The sequence below is a fragment of the Herpailurus yagouaroundi genome, unplaced genomic scaffold, assembly GCF_014898765.1.
Source record: "Herpailurus yagouaroundi ecotype Mexico unplaced genomic scaffold, PumYag 248, whole genome shotgun sequence".
NCBI classification, from domain to species: domain Eukaryota; kingdom Metazoa; phylum Chordata; class Mammalia; order Carnivora; family Felidae; genus Herpailurus; species Herpailurus yagouaroundi.
Genome location: NW_024412465.1, coordinates 2,285,598 through 2,307,319, shown reverse-complemented (window position 1 = coordinate 2,307,319; position 21,722 = coordinate 2,285,598). Strand labels below are relative to the sequence as shown.

At 43.7% G+C, this 21,722-nt stretch overlaps 1 protein-coding gene and 1 non-coding gene across 2 annotated transcripts in view; both read right to left on the bottom strand.

The window, feature by feature from the left end:
• Positions 1-21,722, bottom strand: part of PUDP (pseudouridine 5'-phosphatase) — a 472,480-nt gene that overhangs the window by 329,229 nt on the left and 121,529 nt on the right. The window lies entirely within an intron of this gene.
• Positions 5,464-5,582, bottom strand: LOC121020223 (5S ribosomal RNA). The gene has a single exon (XR_005786025.1). It is a non-coding gene; the product is annotated as a 5S ribosomal RNA (ribosomal RNA).

Below are 21,722 nucleotides of genomic sequence, written 5' to 3'. Positions count from 1 at the left end.
CTGAGAACAAACTGAGGGTTGATGGGGGGTGGGAGGGAGGGGAGGGTGGGTGATGGGTATTGAGGAGGGCACCTTTTGGGATGAGCACTGGGTGTTGTATGGAAACCAATTTGACAATAAACTTCATATATTGAAAAAAAAAGGTGTATGGAGACTAAAATGTGATTACCATGCGTGTCCAACATTCTGGTGCTATATTATTTCCATAGTTGTAAAGCCATAAAGAAAGGCCAGGGAATGATTAAAAAGCCAAAGCTGGGGAGACTGTTAACAGTGTGTGGTAGGGGGAGCAGGGTGGAATTCAGGAGGGGGTACATCAGGGTGATGGAGCTGCTGGCAACCTTCTGGGCTCTGAGGTGGCAGGTGCAGCTGGCTGATGTGTTGTTATTCCCCATTCCTTAAATCATCTGTTGTGTGTGCTTTTGCAAGGATTCAATATTTAATGTAAAAAAAAAAACATTTAAAGGGAAATGATTTTTAAAAACTAGAACATAAGATATGTGTTTATTTATTTGACCAAGAAATTCTTCTTTTTTTTTTTTTTTAATTCTGAAGCCACCCTGATCTGAAATACAGTTTTTATATTATGGTTTTTGGTGCAATTGTAAATAGGCTCAATTCCTTGATTTCTCTTTCTGCTGCTTCATTATTAGTCCATAGAAATGAGACCGATTTCTGTGCATTGATTTTATATCCTGCAAGTTTGCTGAAATTTCATGTATCAGTTGTAGCAGTTTCTTGGTGGAGTCTTTTGGGTTTTCCACGTAGAGTATATGTCATTTGTGAAGAGAGAAAATTTGGCTTTTCCCTTGTCAATGTGTATGCCTTTTATTTCTTTTTGCTGTCTCATTGCTCAGGCTAGGACTTCCAGTAGTATGTTGAACAACAGTGGTGAGAGCGGACATCCCTGTCGTGTTCCTGAGCTTAGGGGAAAAGCTCTGAGGTTTTCCCCATTGCGGATGGTGTTAGCTGTGGGCTTTTCATATATTGCCTTTATGCTGTTGAGGTATGCTCCTTCTATCCCTACTAGATAAACCTAACTGAAGAGGTAAAAGATGTGTACACTGAAAACTATAGGAAGCTTATGAAAGAAATTGAAGACGACACACAAAAAATGGAAAAATATTCCATGCTCCTGGATAGGAAGAACAAATATTGTTAAAATGTCAATACTACCCAAAGCAATCTACAGAGTCAACGTAATCCCTATCAAAGTAACACCAGCATTCTTCACAGAGATAGAAGAAACAATTCTAAAATTTACATGGACCCAGGAAAGATCCCGAATAGCCAAAGTAATGTTTAAAAAGAAAAGAAAAGCTGGAGGCATCACAATTCTAGACTTCAAGATGTATTACAAAGCTGTAGTTATCAAGACAGTATGGTACTGGCACAAAAACAGACACTCAGATCAGTGGAATAGAACAGAGAGCCCAGAAATTGACCCACCAAGGTATGGCCAACTCATCTTTGACAAAGCAGGAAAGAATATCCAATGGAATAAAGACGGTCTCTTCAGCAAGTGGTGCTGGGAAAAGTGGACAGCGACATGCAGAAGAATGAACCTGGGCCACTTTCTTAAACCAGACACAAAAATAAACTCAAAATGGATGACAGACCTAAATGCAATACAAGAAACCATCAAAATCCTAGAGGAAAAAACAGGCAACAACCTCTTTGACCTCAGCCTCAGCAATTTCTTACTTGACAGGTCTCTGAAGGCAAGGGAAACAAAAGCAAAAATGAACTACTGGGACCTCATGAAGATAAAAAGCTTCTGCACAGCAAAAGAAACAACCAACAAAACTAAAAGGTAACCACCAGAATGGGAGAATATATTTGCACATGATACATTCCATAAAGGGTCAGTATCCAAAATCTATAAAGATCTTACCAAATAAACACTCAAAAACCAAATAATCCAGTGAAGAAATGGGCAGAAGACATGAATAGACACTTTTCCAAAGAAGATATCCAGATGGCCAACAGACACATGAAAAGATGCTCAACATCACTCATCATCAAGGAAATACAAATCAAAACCACACTGAGATATCACCACACACCTGTCAGAATGGCTAACATTAACAACTCAGGCAACAACAGATGTTGGCGAGGATGTGGAGAAAGAGGATCTCTTGCATTGTTGGTGGCAATGCAAGTTAGTGCAGTCACTCTGGAAAACAGTATGGAGCTTCCTCAAAAAATTAAAAATAGAACTACCCTATGATCCAGTAACTGTACTACTAGGTATTTATGCAAAGGATATAAAAATGCTGATTCTAAGGGGCACATGCACCCCAATGTTTATAGCAGCACTATTAACAATAGCCAAAGTATGGAAGGAGCCCCAGTGTCCACCGACTGATAGATGGATAAAAAAAAAGTAAATGGCCAATGGAGTACTATGTGGCAATGAGAAAGAATGAAATATGACCCTTTGTGGCAACGTGGATGGAACTGGAGAGTGTGATGCTAAGTGAAATAAGCCATACAGAGGAAGATAGATACCATATGGTTTCACTCTTATGTGCACCCTGAAAAACTTAACAGAAACCCATGGGGGAGGGGAAGGAATAAAAAAAGAGGTTAGAGTGGGAGAGAGCCAAAGCATAAGAGACTCTTAAAAACTGAGAACAAACTGAGGGCTGGTGGGGGGATGGGAGGGCGGGGTGGGGGGGTGATGGGTATTGAGGAGGGCTCCTTTTGGGATGAGCATTGGGTGTTGTATGGAAACCAACTTGACAATAAATTTCATATATTGAAAAAAAAGTGAATGGATACATACATACATACACGCGTGCACACGCATACACACACACACACACACAGACACACACACACACAATGGAATATTACTTGGTGATCAAAAAGGATAAAATCTTGCCATTTGCAACAACATGGATACAACTAGAGTGTTTTATGCTAAATGAAGTAAGTCAGCCAGAAAAAAGACAAATATTATATGATTTCACTCATATGTGGAAGTTATTTTTTTTTTAATTTTTTTTAACGTTTATTTATTTTTGAGACATAGAGAGACAGAGCATGAACGGGGGAGGAGCAGAGAAAGAGGGAGACACAGAATCAGAAACAGGCTCCAGGCTCTGAGCCATCAGCCCAGAGCCCGACGCGGGGCTCGAACTCACGGATCGCGAGATCGCGACCTGAGCTGAAGTCGGACGCTTTAACCGACTGCGCCACCCAGGCGCCCCCATATGTGGAATTTAAACAGATGAACATAGGGGAAGGGGAAGGGGAAGGGGAAGGGAAAGAAGGTAACAACCCAGAGGGAGGCAAACCACTAAGAGACTCTTAAATACAGAGAACAAACTGAGGGTTGATGGAGGGGAAGTGGAGGGGGGATGAGTAGATGGGTGATGGGCATTAAGGAGGGTACTTGTTGGGATGACTACTGGGTGTTGTATGTAAGTGATGAATCATTAAATTCTACTCGTGAAACTCACACTACACTATATGTTAACTACCTTGGATATAAATTAAAAAAAAAAAAAAGAAATGAAACGCCAACCACTTGAAATCCAACTCCAGGCATAAGAAAAAATAATTTTTTTAAAGTGCATAAGTTAATACAAGAGAAAACTCTAGGTACGTCTGAATGCAGACACCCAAAGCAATCACCAAGATTCTCTCTTTACATTTCCCGTTTATGCTTTCTTCTTCATTGACATAATTCATAGGTAGACTTTCCTCAGGTGCCACTAAAGACGTTAATAGCAGCACTAGGCATGCATCAAATGAATAAGGATCTCAAAGAATAAGAGTCTCACTCAAAATAGGTTTAATAAATTCTACAGAAGAATAAAACCAATGAAATACAGTTTTTATGCCCTTGTGGTCCTGGTCCCTAATGCTTTTAGGGTTCTGAAAAGCAAAGGGAGCAATTTTTTCTCTTTATATGGCATTCTTTTACATTTCTCTGCCCGAGGCAAAGGGCAGACATCCAGTGGATGCTTTGAAAGGGGGATAGGAGTGTAGGCGGGGAAGAGAGGATCTATAAGGAGGCTGAAGACTTCAGGAAGATTTCAAAAATATCCACACTGTTAATAGAGATCATCTCCAGATGGTCAAGTTATTGGTGGCTTACTGTTTTGCATGACATCCTAGCTTTTTATCATGAGAATGAATGACTGGAGTAATAAAAAAAAAATAAATAAACAAGTAGATATAATGTAGTTTGCATGTGTCTCTTCTCACATAGATTGAGATTGCAGACCACAGGAACTCAGTGCCCTATTTGTGTCTCAGCCTGGTGTTTCGTGCCCCGAAGATACCCTGAAAACAGTGGTTGGATTCCACGGGGTGAGCCAACATTGCATCCCGGACTTCCACCCGTGCAAAAGTGGAAAACTATAGTAACGATACATAATCCCTGTGTGTGGCTGTGCTTTTGAGCAACCCCACTTACCGATAATTCTAAGAGCAAAGATGACCGAAATGAGGCTTTCTCATATTTCCCCTGCAGACATAAATATGCTGTGTGTTCAGTGTAAGTAATAAGAAGCTATTCCTTGTCTATTGAGTGCATATGTACCAGACTGTAATTCTGAACGAAGCCCGGGATAGAGGCATTACACGTGGGACTGTCCCCCTTTTAAGATGAGGAAGCACAAAAGATTAAGCAATCTGCCTGCAAAGAAGTACGTGATGGGGTTTTATTACTAGATTGTCAGCTGTTTTAACTCTGTCCAAATATATTTTTTTCCTTAGATTTCTGCAGGCTCCTTTAAGGCATAATAAGTCACAATTATTTATGCACCCTAGAGGAATTCTCCAGCAGGGAAGCACTTGTGTTGCTGTAAATAGTTTTTCAATCCTATGCTCTCTATCCTCGTCCCTTAGTAAAGGTTTAGTGGAATGCCGTACCTTTGTGACTTCAGAAGAGCGATGGCCTCCCACTCGCCCTGTTGTCTCGGTCCTCAGTCTCTGCATTCTGCACTCTGTGCGGGCAGACGCCCCCGCTGGGTCCTCCTGGGGTTCCTGCCTGTTCTCATCTGGCCCATCTCTGTGTTCACCAAAGCACAGGTGCTCTGGGAGGCTTCCACCGACCCTGTATCAGCCTCCTAGTGTGGCTGTGACCAACTCCGGCAGACACGGGCATAAAGCAATGCACGGCCCATTGGGTATGCCTCCACCAACAACCTCGTCACAGGATGCCATAATTACTGGCTGATCTTTTTTGCTCTCTTGGTTGGGAAATTTTCTATTTTTTTTTTTTAATTTTTTAAACGTTTTATTTATTTTTGAGACAGGGAGAGACAAAGCATGAACAGGGGAGGGTCAGAGAGAGGGAGACACAGAATCTGAAACAGGCTCCAGGCTCCAAGCTGTCCGCACAGAGCCCGACGCGGGGCTCGAACTCACAGACCGCGAGATCACGACCTGAGCTGAAGTCGGCCGCTTAACTGACTCAGCCACCCAGGCGCCCCTTTTAAAGGCAAAAGCCTACAGCACCCGGTATTCCCAGGCGGTCTCCCATCCAAGTACTAACCAGGCCCGACCCTGCTTAGCTTCCGAGATCAGACGAGATCGGGCGCGTTCAGGGTGGTACGGCCGTAGACAGCTTTTCTAGAAGATAAGGGTGGAACAGCATGTTTACACAAAAATGAATGAATGAATGAATGAATGAATGAATGAATGCTGTGCATATTCTTGTACTGCTTCTTGCATTTTCCTCACTGGTTGGAACTGGGCTCAACTAACTTTGTAGGATGGCAAGAGCTAACCCCAAGTTTTATTTGCAGGCGGTGTTTTGGCATGCCCATGGAGATAAAGTCATTACACTCAAGATTTACAGCTTCTTTTCTGCATGAAGTGTTATGACTTTTTCACCACTTCACTTATACTTGCTAGAAATTGGTCTCCAGGGAGTCGAGTTAAGGGATTCATAGCTAGGGAAACTGTCTGGACTGGTTTTCCAGGGAGCATATTGGTTTATCTCTGCAGTCCTGCTAATTATGAAAGATGCCTCTCACGCTCTACTCGTCCTGATTTTGATGACACATTACAGTCACTCTACAAATATTAATATTTTCAACAACAAATATATCCATTTGCTTGGGTGGAAAAGGAAAGGCATATATACCAGCTGAGTATCTGTAACCATCCTAACTTCGCACATGTGTTACTTCCTCAAAGCTTAGAACAATCACCGTGTTTCCTGAGAAAGTTACGAACAAGAAGAAAATTACTACCAATTTCAAGAAGTGACGGATGTTCAAGCCAGCCTCAGAGATCAGTATTTCCATTTACGTACTTTGTGTTGAAGGACTGAGTTTCTCTGCTGTATTCCCCTCTTCCTGGGTAAAGAGTGCCACGAAGGCAATTCAGTCTCACTGACAAATGGTGGCAGAACTCTTAGACGTCGCCAGGGGTACAGAACATGTTAGCCTTGAACAGGGTCTAATTGCACAGCACAGAAGGTCTGGGCTGAACGCCGAATCACCACATGCTCCAATGGAGAGGCAAGAGTGGAGGAGAGGCAGTCGTGGAATTTAGAAAGACAACACCTCGGCAAACTATCCAAATCAGCAACTCACATCTCGTCTTCAAGCCAGGACTAAACACTGCAAAGGCAGGGGATAGAGGGAGACTGAACTGAAAGACTGTGTTTGAACACAAGCTTGGGTATGGCAGGCCTGTGCACAAGTTTTCCTCAGATCCACTTGAAAATGAATAAATGCAGCTTAAAACATCAGGAAATAGCAGAAGGGAAATGCAGGAGATTCATGATAACCTATTTGAAGGACTGAACCAATTTCCTTAAAAAAAAAAAAAGAGCAGTGGAACAAAACGTAAGAGAAAAAGACACTGCTCAATAATTCTGAAAGTCACTTTTTCAAATACCAAAACAATAGCATGATAAATATTTACAATGAGCCAGATCTATCAAGTTGGAGCCAGACTGAGAAGAGTGCTTTTCACATCTGAACAATTACTAAATACACACTAATATGAAACTGTTCATCTATCCGTAACATTGAACTCCTTTTTCACAACTGCCTACACAACGTGCAGAACTCACCATCACATAAAGATCATTAATAAAGGTTTGCCTTTCTTTTTTTAAAAAACTATTTTTTAATGTTTATTTTTGAGAGAGAGAGAAAGAGAGAAAGAGACAGAGCGTGAGCAGGGGCAGGAGAGGGGCAGAGAGAGAGGGAGAGACACAGAACTCGAAGTGGGCTCCAGGCTTTGAGTTGTCAGCACAGAGCCCACCTGTGGCTTCAACCCACGAACCTCGAGACCATGAGCCGAGCTGAAGTCGGACGCTCAACCGACTGAGCCACCCAGGTGCCCCGCCTTTTCTTTTCTTTAGGAGACCATACATTTATCTCTGGTCTCCTGACACAGCAAACACTGCACACTAAAAGGAAACGTAATAAAATTTGAAAAATAGTGATTTTATATTTAGAGGATACGCAGATCTTCTGCTACGTTTGTGGGAAACGGAATTATTGCTAGAAACGTTATTTAAAGATTAGGGCATGGAAGTAGTATTAAGAGGTCATTAAGTTCTTTCTGCAGAAAGGAACTTATCTCGACTCATTCAAAGAGCTTCATGCTCCTTTGAGGGCCTTCTGCAAAATGTAAATGGCTCAACGAAAGACCGTCTGTGGCCCAGAGCTGAAAGAATGCAAAATCTCCTATGTGCCAGAGACAATTCCAGTATCTTCCCTGACATTGTGGTAAAGAGAAAAAAAAAAAAAAAAAAAAAAAAAGGAGAAGAGCTGTCCAATTATTCAATGTGGGTACGTCTTATGGATGTCACTGTGTGAGGTACAAAGTGGCTACCAAGAACATCAAGACTCTAGTCCCCATGAACTTTACCCACGGTCTTGCTGGGGCAAGCGCGTGGACCAGGGCTAAGTAATAATTCACATGCTTTGGCATCAAGTGCTGAGATCAAAAGCTAAATAGAATGTGATGACCACTCGGAGAAGGCTGTGTTCGGGTCAACTGTTTGCAAAAAGGAATATTTCATGGAGGGGGTAACATCTGAACTAGGCCTTTAGGAGTTGGTAGGATTTTAAAAGGAAAAACACTGAAGGGAGAAACCAGCTCAGAATGGGCACAGGCACAGAAGGGAGGAAATCTTATTTTTTAATTGTGGTAGAATACACATACAGTGAGAGGTGCTATCTGAACTATTTTGAAGTATACAATACAGAAATACCAAGTTCATTCGCACTGCTGCACAGCCCTCACTACCATCCATCTCCAGAACTTTCTTCATCCTGCAAAACTACAATTCTGTACTCATTAACATCAACTCCCTATTCCCACTCCCCCAGCTCCTGAAACCACCCCTTCGCTTTCTGTCTCTATAAATTGGACTACTTCAAGTACCTCCTATACACTACTTTTTTTTTTTTTTTTACTAGCTTCTTTCACTTAGTGTAATGTCTTCAAGGTTCATCAATGTTGTAGCAGGTGTCAGAATTTCCTTCCATTTTAGGGCTGAATAATATTCTATTGAGTGTATATGTTGCGTTTTGCTTATCCACTCGCCCACTGATGGATGCTCACACTGCTTCCACCTGTGGGTTATGGTGAAAAACTCTCTCTGCTCTGAACATGAACGTGCAACTATCTCTTAAAGACTTTGCTTTCGATTCTTTTGAGTATAAACCCGTAAGTGCAACTGCTGAATCACGTATGGTAATTATATGTTAACTTTTTGAGGGCCAAATTGTCCTCCATAGTACATGCACCATCATACATTCCCACCAATAGCGTATAAAGGTTCCAATCTCTCCACATCCCTGGTAACACTTGTTAGTTTCTCGTTGTGTTCATTTGCTTGTTTTCATTTGTTGTCCATAACAGCTAACCTAACTGGTGTGAGTGGGTATCTCTCTGGTGGTTTTGATTTGTATTTCACTAATGCTTAGTGATGTTGAGCATCTTTCCATGTGCTTGCTAGTCGTTTGTGTATTTTCTTTGTAGAAATGTGTATTCAAGACCTTTTAATTGAACTGTTCACTCTTTTGTTGTTGAGTTAGGGAAGCTTGGAATACTAGTGATGCTTCAGGAAGGCTGGGTTGTTGACCTCACGAAGAGCCATATCAGGCATTAAATCTGAGAATGTGAGTCCGATTCTGATCATGGCCCAGATGGGTTTGAATGGCTTGTCCAACATAGAGTGTGGGTTTCATCTGAAGCCAGGTAGGGTCTGAGGGCATGAGCACATCCTGGGTGCTCTCTAACTCGGGAATTTCTGTCTAACGGCCGTGCAAATTCTCTACAGGTATCAGACGCAGGAGCAGGCTGAGAGCTGGTGCCTTCCACGGTGGAAAGGGGATGCTAATATGCCACGGGTCACCCTCGAGGAGCAGACCAGCAGAGAGGTAGAAACCTGTCAAGACAGAAGACTCCACGTTCCGACGTTTCAGATCCCAGCTCTGTTACATAATGGCGTGCCTCAGTTTCCCCACAGTGCCACTGTGAGGGTTAAAAGAGCCAACACGTGGAAACGCAACACTGCAGACACACAGAGTACTGGGCTGGCTCAGCTTTTAGGACTGAAGCCATGTGCTGGGGTCAACACCTAGGGTTGTGAAGGTCAAAAGCTACTTGGCCACTTCCTTTTCCTTACTTACTTATCTTCCCATGATGAAGCATCTCTGAAGATACGGCCTTTACTACCCATCCCCCAGGATTTTCTGGCAGATCCAGACGCAGGAACACAACAAGGGGTGGCTTAGCTTATACTGTGCCCCGTGCTTCCCTCGCAGACAGATCATCTGGCACAGAAGCAGACGTGGAGGTCCAACGCCTCATGCCAGCTTTGCAACTGACTTTGACACAGACTTCAGGATTAGTCTGTTAATCTCCCTCCCGGATTAAACGAAGGTCATTACAGAGCTACCCAACGTAAAAGGATTGTGAGGATTTTTAGCATTCATTAATGATTATCTTCTTCTTGGAAGCCCCAAGAAGACCATCTAAATGCCAGAGTCTAATAGGTACACAAGGGATATATTATGTGTGATGAAGTTTTCATGCTAACTGCAAAGATCATTTAAGTGCGTGACTGTTACCTGCACTAAATGTACATCATTCCAACGTCAGGTAAGACAGGAAATCCTTGGTTTAGACGTGACTCACTTCCTCAGCATTATATTCAAAAGAGAATGATGCACATTTAGCGCAGGTAACAGTCACACACTTATATGATCTTTGCAAGACTGCAAACCCTCAGGAATAGGGGGCCCCTCGTCTGTGGTCAATACCAGGTACCTACCCTACACATGCAGTACCTTCTGTCTCTACACCTCAGGCGGCTGGCATTAAAAGCAATTTTCAATTTCTCATTGTTCAGTGCAGGTAGGAAAACGCTTACCTAAACCACTTTATTTGTAATGTTCTTGCAAATTCTGTGCTCAAAGTAACGACAAGGGACATCAACGTAAGCATCACTGAAATGTGGTTCTGTCTTCACCATAATCCATGCTTTGAAACAAAATGAAATAAACCCATGTCTTAAAAGGAGTCAAAAAATAAATTATGCCTAAGGAGAACCCTGCATTCAAAGATTTTTGCCCAAACAGTGTGACATTTTTGGTCATGAAATATTGAAGATAGCACTTGGGGGAGTGAGCATAAATACCTAAGAACAAATCAAGTGTTTGAAATTTGTTGGGGGGTTTGCAAAGCAGCCTAATACCAGTCATGTCAAGGAAAAAAATCATTATTTAGCTATTGACATTTTTTAACGTGTGGGTCCATGAAGTTGTTGACAGGTAGAAGCAGAAATAGGAATTATGGGGTGCCTGGGTGGCTCAGTCGGTTAAGCATCCAACTTTGGCTCAGGTCACGATCTCAGGGTTTGTGGGTCCGAGCCCAGTGTCAGGCTCTGTGCTGACAGCTCAGAGCCAGGAGGCTGCTTCAGATTCTGTGTCTCCCTCCCTCTCTGCCCCTCCCCTGCTCACGCTCTGTCTCTCTCCATCCTTCAAAAATAAATACATTTAAGAAAAATTTTTAAAGACAATCGGGTTTTTGAAAATAAGGATACAGAGCTTTTATAAAATCATATCTGCTCTAATAAAGAAAAATAGGAAACTGTATTACATGTGAAATAACTTGAGAAAAATTCAGAGCCAAGGATAATACTTAGATTAGTCCAACGGTATCTGACACAGGCAGAAATAAAAATACTGTATTATGTAAATGTTCGGCATCAAGTGTTTCTGGAGCCGGCAGGGGAAGGACTTTTGTGACTGAAAGGAGACTGGGAACATCCTTCCCGTGACTCAAAAGAATACAGTGTCATGATCATAACTCATGAAGGACATGAGATAATTTTTGAGAATTTGAGGAAAGCAAGGAAGGAATGCAATGCAGGATGGGGAGATACTTAGGATGTTGAAGAAATGGTCTTATTCTCTCTGCCAAAAAGCAAAGCAAAGAGACTTTGAAGAAAACGTGCCTCACCCACCAGTTAAAGGAAAGCCCTATGTAGGCAGTATTACTTTCACAGTCCACAATAGACCAGTTAAGGGGCGCCTGGGTGGCTCAGTCGGTTGAGTGCCCAACTTCAGCTCAGGTCCTGATTTCGCGGTTCATGGGTTCAAGCCCCACGTCAGGCTCTGTGCTGATAGCTCAGAGCCTGGAGCCTGCTTCGGACTCTGTGTCTCCCTCTCTCTCTGCCCCCCAATTCTCCTTAAAAATAAATAAACATAAAAAAATTAGAATAGACCAATTAATTCTGTGGCCATGCAGACAGATAGAAAGACTGTATGAAATAGACTCTAAAAAAAAAATGATTCTAGCCAGTGACTGTGTGATGAAGAACCAAAGTGAGCATATAATTAACTCTGTCCTTAGGAATATCACTGGTATGGTGACACAACCCACCTTGGGGGGGGACTCACATGTGAGCAAGGTCCAATATTTTTGACATTTATTTGGGGGTGGGTGAGAACAATATCCAAGGTTTTTTTTTTTTTTTTTTTTTTTAAGAAAAGAATATGTTTTACATATGTAGAATTCAAGCTAGAAGAATTTTGGCCCATGGATGCCCCAAGGTCAAATTTTAACATGTCTTTGTATGGAGGCTCAAGTATTTGGGGTAATGAAATTAAGAATCATGTTGAATTTTGTCCTTCCCTTGCCCCCTCCCCTGGGTCCACAATCACAGGTGAAGAAAAAGGCAAATATGAATTGTTTCCAGCAATGTTTCCCCTGGAACAATCACTGAAGACATCTTGGTGAAGATCAATGGGCATTTTTAGAGCAATCAGAAAACTACGCAAGGTGCCTGCACTCCAATGCAGGAGAAGACTCACCCAATTCTGGCTCACGTGATACCCTTTACATGTCCTGGACGGTCATCCCACACAAATCTCCTGTCCCCAAAAGCCCACGTTCTCCATTTCTTCATCCACTCTTTCTAGAAGCTGAACACCAAGACTCTCCACCATCTTGTCCACATGCCATGCTGAGGATGCTGCTGCCTAGCCACAGAACCCCCCAGTGTGGATTCTGCCCCGGGAAGTTTGAATTGAAGGGCAAATCGTTACGTTCAGTCACAGTGAAATTCCCAAAATGAACCACTGCTCTGTCAACAATGTGTGGAGTCTCATACCGTCAGAGAAGAAAAATAGCTGTTATCTCACGCACTTGGAAGCAGACGTCCTTAAGTCTTCATCCATAAGATGCTGGTAGAAACTAAGAGTGAAAGCTTTGCAGCCATTTCTCAAACCTAGGAGCCCTACACCGAGAACAACTCTTGTCCATGATACAGAGGCTACATCCCACACATGAAGACTGACGTAATGCTGTGTGGGGAGACCCAGACATGAGGCATTTTCTAAATCTCTCCATGCTGGACGTGCAACCAAGTCTGACGCCCCCTGCTCTCCAGAAACATGGCCTCCTCAGTTTCCTCGCACCCTTGCGCAGAAGTAGGATGACGGACTGCTAACCACCCCTCTGTCTCATTCAAGAAAGCACACCCCAATCCAAGAGGGTGAGTGCTATTACAGAGAACCCAGCAGTGCAACTGTTTTCAACAAAGCCAGTGTCAAACCTTAGCAACTGAACCCTGGTTATGAAGACTTCTCATTAGAAACCTCTAGGGTGATCATGGCCTAGTTAAAAAGCCCTTTGCGGGGGCGCCTGGGTGGCTCAGTCGGTTGAGCGTCCGACTTTGGTTCAGCTCATGATCTCACAGTCCGTGAGTTCAAGCCCCGTATCGGGCTCTGTGCTGATGGCTCAGAGCCTGGAGCCTGCTTCAGATTCTCTGTCTCCCTCTCTCTCTGACCCTCCCCCGTTCATGCTCTGTCTCTCTCTGTCTCAAAAATAAACATTAAAAAAATAGTAACATAACATAACATAACATAACATAACATAACATAACATAAAAAAATAAAAAGCCCTTTGGGTTTGGTTGTTAACATGCTTATTATTTAACATGATTGTACAGTCATTGAGCGTATTTCTCCCTCCTGTTTGTGAGAATGCCGCTGGAGACCAAGCCAAATGCCGGTAGACGCTGAGGACATCCTCACAATGGTGAGACATACTGCCTGGTTTTCTTCCAAAATCTTTACTCTCCTCTGGTTTCATTGCATGTGACACAACAGAATCTTCTGTGGATGAGACCCCGAGCATCAGTTAGGAAGTAGGCTGCTTGGTTTTTAGATTTTGTTTCAGAGATTCAAAATGTTGTTGGGGAATGGATGATGAGAAAGAGCTTTGCGGCCGTTGTGTCTGGTGTACGAAATACTCAACGGCTATTGTCCAGTGACATTACTATTGCCTTTGGACAAAAAGTGCCTACTGACTTCATTGTCTATTTTCAAGATGTAATTTTCAAGATGTATGTCTGGCGCTCTCCCTCTTCCTTCTTCCCTTCCTTCCTTCCTTCCCTCCCTCCTTCCTTTAGTTAACTATCACAGGTGATAGCTAAGCCATTCCTTTCTCTAGCAATGAATACTTTCACCCACGGACATCATCACTCTCCCTCTATCGGTAGGAGACTTTCTATCACATCAAGATGTGGAAATGCGTGAGGGTGACGGAGGAGACGTATGGGGGCCATGGGACAGTGGGCAGGCTGTACCCGCGAACTCTTCTGCTGGACTGGCTCGCTGCCTTTCCTTCCTCAGTGTCTGTCTGTGGCTTCCTTCCAAAAAAAACAGGTTTTCTCTAATCCCGTCTAGAGTGGTTTTTCTGATCCTCTGAGGACTCAGAAACTACACGCCAGAGTTCGAAAGAAAGCACGTAGGGACCTACCTTCTGGGAACGATATCCATAGGAACAACTTGATAGCTATGGTTTGACGTGTGACTCGGTGGCTTATAGGAAGGAGGCTAACACTAGCACTCGAATACAGACATCTCCATTCAGCTAATTTGGGTTTTGGAAAAGAATACTGAAATAGCTAGCATACTCTCCCAGCTAGGGAGTAGAAGTGTGTGGGGATGATTTATGCAATAAAATATCCATATCAAAGCATTTATTGATTTCACAAAGTTGTATGGTATAACACAGTCTAGAGTATAAATGGAGCGATTCCCCTCTATTTCTGATGCTACCTCTAACTCTTCTCTGTCCCTCTGGGCAAAACCACTTAAACCTTTTATCTTGGTTTCCTTTGTAGGGAAATGGGGATAATAGACACCCCTTAGCCATTTCAGAGTAATGTTATGATGCCAGCCGTTATGTGATTATATGAGAAAGAAGCTTTGAGCTTCTAGCAGTTAGCTGCTCCATAAATATTATTAGCAAGCTCTGGAGATTTTATCTTTGGAAACTGACAAGTATTTCTCTTCTAAAACCTCCTATCTTTAGCCTCTGGACACATGTTCCTGATAGCTCTGTCTTTGACAGAGATCGACTTCGCTCCATGAGAATCACCGGGGTTCTGGGCGCAGATTGGCGTCTGAGCATCGCAGGAGAGGGATGCCGCCTCGTGGAGCCTGAGGTAGACAAGCTGCTGGTCCCAGCATGAGGCTCCAGCTGGCGGGAAGGAGTGACCCAGAAAGGAGGTCCTTCTGGGGAGGTGACCACCAACCTGGAGGGGCCCACCGGGGAGGGAGCACAGAGAAAGTGTGCCACGTTGTAGCAGCAAATGTTCTGTGTTGAAGGGAACAGATGGTAGCAATTCAGCCCTGAACACATGATGGAGCTTTCTTGTCGATTCCCACCCACAAGTGGGTTACCTCTACACGTAGACATTCTGCCCCAGAAGCCCGGCTCCTAATGTGTCTTCAACGTACTGTCCTCTGTTCATCTCAAAGATAATTACTTTTACATTGAAAGTGTTATCCATTCAGCGACGTGACCAAACATTATTTGTGAAGGTAGAAATGCCTAGAGGGACAGACTGAGAGAGGAGAGAGAGAGAAGAAGAAGGATGGGGCGGACGAGGAGGGGCAGGAAGGGGAGAGAGAGACAGACAGAGAGGGAGAGAGAGAGACCTTCTTGCTGTATGAGTAGCGTTCACTCTTAATTTCTCTCCTCATTTTTGTAAGTTGGGACTGAATTATCAAGAGGGCATAAATTAAATGATTAATGCCATTAAGTCCTTAAAGATTAAAATAAAGGTAGAATTCATAAGAAGTATTATTGATTAATTTTCAAGATGTATGTAGGCACAGGGAAGGAAAAATATGACAGTAAATTATCTGAGCTGATGATATCAAAATCTTCCTTTGCTCATGAGAACGGGTTTAGCGAATTACATAGATATTCAGAGGTCCTGTAACATGCTGAGATTGGGGATTATTTTTCAAACTACAGAATGTAGTGTTTTGGTTTTTTTTTTTTTTTTCTAAGTTCTACTCCTTGATAGTGGGATCCAGTCAATCCAATATAAATTTCAGAGGAATAAGCCAACAACCAGAAATGAAATAAAAGGAAAATAATTAGGATAGCAAGCATGTGTTGGTTTTTTGTTTTGTTTGTTTTTGCTATTGGTTTGCAGCAAAGGTGGTAATTTGGTCACAGTAACTTGGGAGTTTTTTTTCCACGGGAATAACCTGTTTCCTCAGTTTTGTGGTGAATTGCCAGCGAGCTAAGCTGCTTAAAACATAGTGCTGGCTGTGGTCTCTTCCAGGATATTTAAGCTCTAATCTACACCCACAAGTAGCCATTTCATGAATGTCTGGCCACAACAGGAACCAGGAATTTGGAAATTGGAAAGCAGGAGTGAATCCATTCGCATCTACTGGTGTCAGTTCAAAGCATCTCTTTGGGTAATGATGGGTTAGCATTATAATCTTTGCTGTGCAGCAGACTCAGAGAATCTTAAAATTTACAAGGATTTTAAAATACATCAAATGCTATCTCTCAACCAGCACCGTTGCCTCCGCAAAGGTGCAGCTCCTATTTAAAGTCAAGGATTTTTTTTTTTTTCAGTAACCCTGCTGTATCCAACAGTTGTGTTCGGTGCTAGAAATACAAAGATGAGTAAGACATCTGACCTTAAGAGTCTGACAAGCTAGCCAAAATACAGATATCTCATCTAGAACATTCTAGAAACAGGATGGAGCGCAAAGGAGAAGCATTTAAAGCAAACTTGAGGCACTTAAGCCAATCTGGAGGATCCAGGAAGGCTAGAATATGTCTATGAAGGCGAAGTCAGGATTCAATATATTGTAACATCCCACAGATAATTAACATCATTTTTTCTTTTTCTTTTTTTTTTTTGACGTTTATTTTAGAGAGAGAGTGTGTGAGCAGGGGAGGGGTAGAGAGAGGGGGAGACACAGAATCTGAAGCAGGCTCCAGGTTCCGAGCTGTTGGCACAGAGCCCGACGAGGGGCTCAAACTCGTGAACTGTGAGACCATGACCCGAGCTGAAGTCAGATGCTCAGCTGACTGGCGCCCCAACAACATATCTAAGTCATCCCTTGTCTCCTTAGTACGCAGAAGGCAGCAAGTACGTAAAGTGCTCCATACTGTGGCCTGGAATTGACATCACACTCATTGCTCTACAGTGTTGACTCCCAAGAGAAGTGCACACCTGACTTTTAGAACTCTCCACTCTGAGGATGCTCATTTAATTCCCAAGCCCACCACCAGGAGCCTCTCTGACCCACAAGCCCATCATAGACATTTGGTGGCTGGGGACAGGAAAAGAGACGGGGTTCCAAAGACATATAGGTGGACAACAGGCACACGAAAAGATGCTCAACGTCGCTGCTCATCAGCGAAATGCAAACCAAAACCGTAACGAGGTACCACCTCACACCTGTGACAGTGACACTCCCCAAGAAAACAAGAGATGACAGGTGTTGGTGAGGATGTGGAGAAACAGGAATCCACAGGCACTGCTGCTGGGAACACAAACGGGTGCAGCCAACACTGTCCATACTGTGCACGACAGTACGAAGTTCCCTCAAGAAGTTAAAAAACAGAACTATTGTATAATCCATCAATTCAACTACTGGGTATATTTCTACAGGAAATGAAAACACGGTATCGGAGAGAGATATCTGCATCTGATATTGACTGCGGCATTATTCATAGTAGTCAAGGTATGGAAACAACCAAAATGTCTGTCTACAAATGGATGGATAAAGATGTGGCGCCCCCCCCCACACACACACACACGAGCATGCGCACAGGCGGGAATATTATTCAGCCATAAGAAAGAACGAAATCCTGCCTTTTGTGACAACACGGATGGACCTCCAGGGCTTTATGCTAAGCGGAGTAAGTCAGACAGAAAAAGACAAATCCTGTGCGATCTCACTCATATTGGGACTCTAAAAAAAACTCAAAGTCATGGAAAGGGAGAACAGAGTGGTTACCAGGGCCCAGGAGGGGAAGGGTGAAATGGGGGAGAACTTGGTCAAAGCATAAAAGTGTCAATTATAAGATGGATGTTTCCAGGGATATAACGTACAGCGTAGTGACTTTGGTAAACGATACTATTGTGTACTTGAAAGTTGCTAAGAGAGTCGATCTTGAATGTTCTCATCACAAACAAGAAATGGTAATTATGTGACTAGATGAAGCGGGTGGACATTTTCCAATAGATAAGTATATCAAACCGTCACCTTGCAAACCTTCAATTCACACAACGTTATGTCACTTATATCTCAATAAAGCTGGGAAAAATAAACAGAGGGAGGCACACAACTTAAAAGCTCTTCTCTTTTCTTGTCCGCTTACCACCCCCCACTTCATTTCAATAATCAGGGCAACATGGGTTGGATTCCAATATGAGAGCTTTGCTGAACTTCACAATCAATACAGCATTACAGAGCCTGATTGTAGGGCCTCATCGGTGCCCTGCTCCCACACTTGGTTGGCTCACCCAGCTCCTGGAACAAGGTTTTCACGACTGGGGATGGAGTGGTTCTCAAGGGTCTTTCCAGCACCTGCAGTGGTGCGGCTCTGGTCCCACTCAGCATCACCTCTCACTTTGAGCTGCCAGACCCCTTCATCGATGCGCTAATCTTCTGTGCTGGCCCCACAGGCACTATGCTCTCTAAGAGAAATCACGTGGTTTTGCTCTCCTGCCCCTAAGCTTCCGTTATTTCCTACTTCAAAGATTGCAACATCAGACGTTCTCATCTTCTATTATTTTGGATGCACTGTTATTTTTCAAGTTTCCAGGAAGGCATTCTACCTGCAGTATACAGTAATAGAATGCGCCACTGTGGAGAAACTCTGTTTCAGTAAGAGTGAAGGAACAACCAGTAACCCAAGGGGCCTGCTTGGAGGGCTGTTAAGAGAGTAACACAGGCGTGTCATTCAACCCACTGCCAAGGCTCCCCGGGATATTGTGGCCGAACCCCCTTCCTAGGTGCGCATACCCCAGTGCACTGGCCACAACGGGGCTCGGCATGTCAGGTCTGTGTCCTGGGTATATTGGTTGTTTCAGGTTGCCCGCTGTTAAAACCGCCTTTGCTGATGGGATGGCAGGAAAGGAGAACAGACTTCATTTTACCTGCACTGCAAATGCACAAAAGGCAAGTCTTCATTTTGTCTTGGCAGCTGAGATTTCTTGGCGTTCTTCCTAAAATTGGATGTTATGGATGAGCTATTTGATACATGCCTGGCCTCACACACACCAAAGCCTAATGAACTTTCAGGGTACAAATCCACCCAGTTTTTCCCCAAAAAAGAAAAGGAACAGAAGTCAATGTGGAACATTCATTTCTACCTTGTGACCATCACTTATTATTTACTTTTATTTATTATTTTTTAAAGTTTACTTTTGAGACACCGAGAGAGACATCGTGTAAGTGGGGGAGAGGCGGGGGGGGGGGGGGACACAGCATCCAAAGCAGGCTCCAGGCTCTGAGCTGTCAGCACAGAGCCCGACGCAGGGCTTGAACTCATGAAACATGAGATCCTGACTTGAGCTGAAGTCAGATGCTTAACCGACTGGGTCACCCAGGTGCCCCACGACCATCACTTTTTAAATGTCTATAATTATAAATGAGAAAAATAATATATATTTGTACTTTTCCTTACAATCCCAAATGCCTCTGTGTGAGCACATTTTTGGTGTATTGAGGCTGAAAGTCTTTTAGGGATTACAAATCAAAGATAATGTTCAGGAACTGAAAGGATGCAATCCTAGTATCTGAGGACTTTGGAGAAAACCAAGCACTGCACAATAACCAAAGAAAACAAAAATTCACCCTTTACAGACTAGGCCACATGTGTTCATTTCTCCACCGGAAATCGGGTTGATGCACCACAGAGTGCAAGAGGAGTGTGGTTGTCTTTCACCTTGAGGTATATTTATTTAAACAAGACAAAAAGGGAGATTCATGCTAACTTATAAGGGACCACACTGCTTCTCCCTCCCTTACTTTCCAAGAAGGATGATGGGTCTATCTGGTCACTTTCTGGGGAGTGGGGAGGGCGCTGTTAATGCTTATCGGGATAATGAATTCAGATGTAATAAGAAAAACTCTTGAATGATGGGGTGGATTTAAATATTTAGAGACACATGAATTATTTTTAGGGGGGGGGGAGGGATACCCAAAGTAGGATGGCAAGAAGAAAGCTAGAGAGAGACAGAGAGAGGGAGAGAGAGAGAGAGAGGGAGAGGGAGGGAGAGGGAGAGAGAGAGGGAGTTTTGGGGAAGGCGGAAGATGTGTCTGAGCACATCTGGTTGTTGGATATGCTGGAGAAATATTCACAAGACATGGTGGAGGAATATAAGCTTCAATGGTTCTGCTGTGAGCCTGCTGGATAGACTTTGCAGACAACATAAACAATTTTTCAGACTTCTCTGGATGTCACAGATGGTTTCCATTGTCATGGGATGCCTAGCTGAGCTGGGAAATGAGGCTGCCCAGCTTTACATTAAAGGAGCCTGATGGTTCATCAGCCTTTCTTTTCTTATTAAAAAAATTTTTTTTAATGTTTATTTTTGAGACAGAGAGAGACAGAGCATGAACGGGGGAGGGGCAGAGAGAGAGAGGGAGACACAGAATCCGAAGCAGGCTCCAGGCTCCGAGCTGTCAGCACAGAGCCTGACGTGGGGCTCGAACTCACGGACTGCGAGATCATGACCTGAGCCGAAGTTGGACGCTTAACCGACTGAGCCACCCAGGCACTCTAGCCTTGTCTTTTTTTAAAAAAAAAATTCTTAATCCTTATTTATATTTGAGAGAGAAAGAGACAGTGTGCAAGTGGGGGAGGGGCAGAGAGAGGCAGAGACAGAATCCAAAGCAGGCTCCAGGCCTCTGAGCTGTCAGCACAGAGCCCAATGCAGGGCTTGAACCCACGAGCTGCGAGATCGTGACCTGAGCCGAAGTCGGACACTAAACCCACTGGGCCACCCAGGCACCCCCGCATCAGCCTTTTCAAACGTTTCCCACAGAGTTTGCATCAGCTAAGCCCTCAGGAGTTCCCTTTGGAAGCTGAGTATCTGTCAATCCTAAGTCCCGGCTGTACTCAGCACCTCACGTTCCCCGTTATCTCCCATTTGAGATGTTCGACTGACTCAAAGCTCCGCATGGTCACGGATATGAGAGATGAAGACTATCTCGTACGGTTTCAGCCTCGTGGGAGGGCCAGTTTAAGGGTGACAACAGGCCTGTGACACATGCACAGGTAGCACTACCTTTCTGAAGGCCCAAGGGGACATCTTCATTCTCCCTACCATTTTATCCACAGTAAACTGCTCCTTGTCACCAGGGAACAGTTCCTTAACCGAGACAATATTAAGGACACGCCGTGATAAAAGGCACAAAGAGCTGTGCTGTTGACCCCCTGGGCAGAACGGGCCCTTGTGCTGATCAGAAGGCTTGCCATCACCTTCATGGCTGGTGAAGTCCGCCCCAGGTGCCAGCCAATGTAGCAAAGTGAGTGCGTAACTCCAGTGCCTACAATCCAGCCCGGAGCTGGACAGCTCACACATCCCTGTGTGTCTAGGGAGGATGCCAAGGATGGGCCGGCCTTCCTGGCTATTTTCCTGACCTTCAACATCTCTAGAAAGGTCACAGGGTTCCAGCTGCAAATGGTGTTCTCACATAAGTGTCCTTTTAGTATAAAAGGAACACACTACCTTTGATTTCAAAGGCAGCTGCATGACAATGTTATTTTCCCTGTGACTGGTACACACTCCTATGGAAGAAGTCAACCCAATTGGCCACCAATCCCAATTGGGTTGGGATCTAAATGCTAAGCAAACTAGAAATAATTAGACAAAAGGCCTCGTGCCATAGACTGGAAACCCTGAAGAACCAGAAACAAAGGTAGTGCCTCCCCAATACTTT